The sequence below is a fragment of the Anopheles stephensi genome, unplaced genomic scaffold, assembly GCF_013141755.1.
Source record: "Anopheles stephensi strain Indian unplaced genomic scaffold, UCI_ANSTEP_V1.0 ucontig288, whole genome shotgun sequence".
Taxonomy (NCBI): Eukaryota; Metazoa; Arthropoda; class Insecta; order Diptera; family Culicidae; genus Anopheles; species Anopheles stephensi.
This window is the reverse complement of record NW_023405222.1, coordinates 28,982-35,464: the sequence shown is the minus strand read 5'-3', so window position 1 is coordinate 35,464 and position 6,483 is coordinate 28,982.

Here is a 6,483-nt window from a genome sequence, read left to right as displayed (position 1 = left end):
TTACTGTCGTGTCTGAGGAAACTCCTTGAAAGGATGATTCTTTTCCGGTTAGAAGAGTGATTGGAATCGAACAACCTTCTCTCGAATACCCAGTTTGGTTAGCGTAAAGCCAGGGGTACTAATGACTGCTTAGCCCTTCTGGTTACAGAAATAGAGCTTGCTCGTGCACGAGTTAACTACCTGCGTTGTCAACATAGCATTTCCTGGTGTTGTCAACCGCCACCGGCCCCATTGCACACGATCAGCAAACAGAGTCGATCAGCAAACCGTGTTGATCGTCTGATCCAGTTACCGATTGAAAAACATGCAATCGCCGAATCAGCAATAGTCATCAAGAATCGTCAATACCTTTCCCTTCCTCATCCAATTCCTAATAATCAACTTGTATGTAAATCAAACTTAATAAACTCATTCCGATTTTGACCGCAGAACAAGGAAGTCTCGATTTCCTTCGTCTGTGTCCAAATCCTATAGTTTTAATTGGCGCCCGAATAGGGACCTCTACGTCTAAATTAAGGTGATAAGTGTTTTGAAAAGAAACTTGTACAACGACGAATAGGGGCACTAGCTAATTCGTTTCTACATCGACCGAAACATAAGTGAGAAGCAGTACAAAAACTCTACACAAAGTTTAAAATTGTCGTGTGAAACTAGCTATAAAACCAACCGGAAGACATTCGGGATACAAAAGTGAGGTGAAGTAATATTAAAATAAGAGTGAAAGTTCCTGCACATCGTGACATCTCTCTCGATTGACGCCGAGGACCCGTAGTAGATTAATCATCCATAAGGACCATCCAGAACATCCCGCAAGCTTTCATCACAATTCCGGAACGTTACATCAACCTTCCAACTCGAGACACAACGTGGACATCGCTTCGTGGATTTCGCTACGTGGACAACGATGAGCTGCAATTGCTTCAAAGTCTGCATATTGTTACTGTGAGTCATTACGAGTCAATTTAATTTACTATAATATAATTTAAATTTTATAATTGTGAATACGTGGTGCGAAAACAGTGAGCAGTGAATGTTAGGTACAATAGAGAAAAGTTTAAATTGAATGAACTTAACGTAGATTTTCTCTTAATTAAAATTTGATTTGGAGTCTACCTCCAGCTTCCGTAGCGATTAGACGTGTTTCGTTCCGAAGCGTCCTGAAGATCATTGCATACGGCAAATAGTTGGCATTGTTCTCGTGTGCGATTGCGGAATCAACGTGATTATTCGTATCGCACTAATCGGTGTCTCCGCCTTTCTCCGGCATTCGCTCGGAGTTAGTGTTTATCGATCGAGTAGCGCCTAGCCCCGATCAACGTGTGTTTTTAGTGTTGTGAGTGTGTGTATCTGCCGATCGTTGCGATAAGCAAGCGTATCGACGCTGCATCGTCGCATCGATCGTGAACTGTCTTGTGTGTGTGTGAGTGTGTGTGCTCGTGCGCGCGTGTTTGCTTATCGTGTATATCGGTAAGTTTGTCTTCCCCTACTTCCCCCGTTGTCTCCATTCCTGTCATGGGGACCGACTTATCGGATTCGCAGAGAGAGATAGAGCCGAATGTGAAGCGTAAGCCTGGTCGCCCTAAGCCCGCTCCTGCCACTTAAAAGGTGGCATTGGAAGAGAGACCGTCTTCCTCGAAGGCGTCGAGTGCCCAACCGGCAAATAGTTTTTGTGCCCCGCTGACAAAAAGTAATGATCAGCCATCTGAACATCGAGCTCGTGCTTACCCGGTGTCGTGGGAGGGTAAGCCGTTAGTTTATTTTATGCCACGTACCAAGCAGCTCGATGTAAGGACGATCGCGGCTGTTTTGTTTAAAAAATACCCGGGCGTTGCTGATGTGTTTCGGATGCGCCCGAACAAGATCAGGGTCACCGCAAAGGACCGGGCTCAAGCCAATGTCATTGCGGCTGATCCAGATTTTACGGAGCACTACCGGGTTTATATTCCCGGTAGTCTGGTGGAAGTTACCGGCGTGATCGAAGACTTCGATTATCCGGAGGAGGAGGTGGTTAAATTCGGTGTAGGTGCATTTCATGCACCAGACACGCCGAAAGTAAAAGTCCTTGAGGCCAAAAAGCTTTTTAAGCTTGATGCCTCATCGAAAGATGAAAAAAAATATATCCCGACCACCTCCCTCCGGATCACGTTTGAGGGAACGGTACTTCCGCAGGCCCTCATTTTAGAAGGCCTCCGGATACCCATCGACCGGCCATACGTGTCAAGGGTGGCCACCTCTTCTAAGTGCAGCCGGATTGGACATGCCGATCCGTTTTGCACTTGCTAGATTTGGTGCGGTAAATGCAGAGGGGCGTATACTACTGAGGAGTGCAAAGCCCCGTCCCAAAAATGCTCGCATTGTCGGGAGGAGTGGTATGAGGTTGCATTGTGCCCTGTGTATCGGAAACTCCAGAAGGAGCAGACCAAAACGGTATCCGAGCGGGCACGCGGCTCGTACAGCGATGCTCTCAAGTGAGCTAACGCATCGAACCCCTTTGCAGTGTTGGGAAACATAGCTGCAAGTGGCGAGCCCAACCCGGCTGCGATTGAGCAGGTGACTTTGAGTCGAGCAAAGGCCACGAGAGTTTTTTTTTTTTCGTTTATTTATAGAGGCTTTGGGTCTTTGAGACTTCATTCGCCTCTTTCCTGTCTATTGTTACATATGTGTGGTAAAAACTATGGCTTAACTATTGCTTAATTATTTTTCTTTTTGTAATATGGAAACTATTATGCTATAAATTTATAGTTCGCGGTACAGGTTGCTGATGTGTAAAAATCGGATGAGGCGGTTCTGCTGTTGCTTGTCGGGAGATAGTATGATGGCTAGGTCGGTATCTAGTTGGCAGGTGGTGTGGTGTGTAGTGTATCCATGGCAATTGGTAAGGATATGGCGGACGGTAATGTCGACGCCACAGAAGCTGAAAAGAGGAGGACTGGATCTTTTGAGCAGGTAGGAGTGGGTCTGGCGGGTGTGACCAATGCGAAGCCGGGAAAGGACTCGTTGGATGTGGCTGGATCGGGATCGTTCCAGGGTGCGGTGTTGTGCTTGATGGAGCGGAGTTTTGTGGAGAGGTCTAGGTTGTGCCAGGTGGTGTTCCAGTGTTGAGCGACTATTGCGTTAGTGAAGCGGATGGCGTCACGGCGTGAAGGAAAGCTGTGCGGTTCTGCCGGATGGAGACGACCTTCGTTGGCAAGACGGTCGGATTTCTCGTTTCCGTCGATTCCGGAATTACCCGGAATCCAACAGAGGACTATTAAGGCCACGAGAGTATCTTACAAAAAGATACAACGGAAGTTTCTGAAGAAACAAACTAAATCTTTGGCACCACTGCATCACAATAAAGTAAAAGTTTCTCCTCCAGTCCCCACGCGTGACGCTGATATTCCCATTCCCGCTCTATAAATTTCCAGGAAGCCCTTGGGCCGAAGTTCCTTTAGAAAACCTAGCTTTTCCGACTGAGTCCAAGGGCTTGGCTGGCTCAATGGCTCATGCTTAAGTATGATGGTCCGTTTGGATGATTAATGGCACCAACGGCTACTATCATACAGGGGAATTGTAGGAGTTTGCTTGGCAAGCTAAACTCCTTTAAAGCATTAGTGGGCGAACACAACTGCGATGTGTTTGCCCTCTGTGAAACTTGGCTATCGGATGAAATTAAACTAACCTCCCCGGGATATAATATAATCCGTGAAGATCGCGTTACTAGGGGTGGGGGGGTACTGATTGGTGTTCGAAAGAGTCACACTTTCATCAGAATACCCACCCCTAGACAAAGAAATGATAGAAACTGTCGCAGTTAAGGCAAAACTGGGCGTTCTTCACATGACAATTGCATCCATTTATATCCCCCCGATGACCAACAATGAAAAAGAAAAAATTGAAAAGTTCAAAGAGGATCTTGGAAATTTAGCAGTGGTCTTGTCTGGACCGCTTTTGATCCTGGGAGACTTTAACTCCCATGAAATCGACTGGGGGTGCGATAAGGATGACATTCGCACTCCTATCATCCGAGATATCTGCGACAGATTTGGTTTTTCAATCTTAAACTCAGGAGAGGCAACTAGGATGCAGACACCTCTAAGTAAGGCGAGTGCACTGGACCTGTCTCTATGTCCATCAGCAATGGCCCTGGATATTAGTTGGAAGGTGATCCAGGACCCTATCGGCAGTGACCACTTGCCGATAGAAATTTCCTACATCAAGGGAGGATGCCCAGTAGATGGAACACCCGTTAAATGTGACTTAACGAGGAACATCGACTGGACGAGATACGGCGAATTAATAGCCGCTTCGCTTTCATTTGAATTGGAAGATTTGTCTCCTGTCAACGAGTACGAAAAACTTGTTTCAGTGATAAACAAGTGCGCCCTTGAGGCCCAAACAAGGCGCTCCCACCAAACAAGAACATTTAAAAACCTCCCACTCTTTGGAGGGACAAGGATTGCCAAGCGGCGTTTACCAAGAAGCGTGAGGCATTTAAAGCCTTCCGGGACACGGGCTCGAGGTCCTTATATGAAAAATATAAAGGACTGGAGAGAACGTGCAAAACCCTGTTGAAGGCGAAGAAAAAGGGTTATTGGCGTAGATACGTCAATAATCTAGACCCCGCCACTTCACTTCATTCGCTTTGGAGAATGGCTAGAAGGATGCGAAACAGCAACAACATCAATGAGAGCGAAAGCTTTTCTGGCGAGTGGCTGTATGAATTTGCCCACAAGCTTTGTCCCGATTTCGTTCCTGCGCAAAGCTTTACACAACATGCGCCTGGTAGTGACCCTAGGATGGATTCACCGTTCACAATGGTAGAGCTATCAAGCAATGGTATCATTCCTCTCCAGGTCTGGATCAGATTGGTAGCAAATTGCTTCAAAATCTGCCCGACATAGGGAGGAAACGTCTGTTAAGCATCTTCAACAATATGTTGGAGGTCAACAGCGTCCCGCAAGAGTGGAGAGAAGTGAAAGTTGTCACTATCTTGAAGCCTGGCATACCGCCATCAAGACACGATTCGTATCGGCCAATATCGTTACTGTCGTGTCTGAGGAAACTCCTTGAAAGGATGATTCGTTTCCGGTTAGAAGAATGGTTGGAATCGAACAACCTTCTCTCGAATACCCAGTTTGGTTTTCGTAAAGCCAGGGGTACTAATGACTGCTTAGCCCTTCTGGTAACAGAAATAGAGCTTGCTCGTGCACGCAAGCAGAACATGGGATCTATTTTCCTGGATATACAGGGGGCATTTGACTCAGTATCACCATACAAGCTGAGTCAAAAATTAGAAAATGTGGGGCAGGGTCCAAAGTTGAATAACTTTCTGTTCAACCTTTTGTCGGAGAAAGCTATGAGTTTCAACAATGGTCATGTTGAAACGCGGTTGAATTTTTTAGAAATCTTTAATGTTGAGAGAAATAAAAAAATTAGTACTTGTTCATTTCAACTTCGTTTCCAGACTGATCTTGCTCATTCCCCTCGGGTAGCCGCGAGCTCCCTTTTTCCGCTCTTTCTTCTTCTTTCTTCTGTTCCTTTCCAACTGACAGACCGTTGGGAGCCCTATAAAGTTTCCAACATTGTCCCCCAAGTGCGCCACGGTTAAATATGTTTTTTATGCGATAATAAACACCGCAATGCTAAATCGCTCTTCGTGATGACGCAACCTCTCTTTAGCGACTTTACAAACCGTGGCTTCACTTCCCATCTTCTGTCAGTTGTCTCGTGTGTGTGTGTGTGTGTTTGTTTGTTTGCTGTTTGTCACTTTCGCTACATCCTGTATTCGACTCTTGCCATGCGGTTTTCTGCTAAGCTGATACATCTAAGACTGCTAATTTGTGCGCGGGTCTAACGTAAGTTCCACTACTCGTTTGTACCGTGGCTTGCCTAACTTGACCGTCCTTTCCAGGTATTATTGAGACAATTCGTCCTTTCGGCCAACAATTTCTTGGAAGATTGTTATCCGCTATCACAACTAGATCACCTACTTCGATCGGTCGCACTGGTTCGAACCACTTGGTTCGTCGGGTAAGTGTGGGTAATTATTCTGCTAACCATTTCTTCCAGAATAAATCTGCTGAATGCTGCGCCATTCGCCACGACGACCAGATTGTAGCAGGGCTATCACAGAATACTGCCGGCGGTTTGCTTCCATCAGAGCTCCCAAGGAGCAGGTGATTAGGTGTTATAGGGTCAGCCAGTTCTTCGTCCAGGGTCACGTAGGTAAGTGGCCTCGAATTAAGGATGAGTTCGATCTCCGTTAACGTTGACAGCATTACTTCATCCGTAGGGCGCTTGGGGAACACGAACTGATTCAGTACCTTCTTCACGGAACGTACCAAACGCTCCCAGCAGCCATCAAAGTGAGGCGCCCCAGGCGGGTTAAATGTCCACTTCATCCGCGGTCCGCCAAACTCGGTCATCAGAACGTCGTGATCAACCTCTTCCAAAGCTTCCTTCAACTCACGAGAGGCACCGACGAAGTTGGTACCTCTGTCG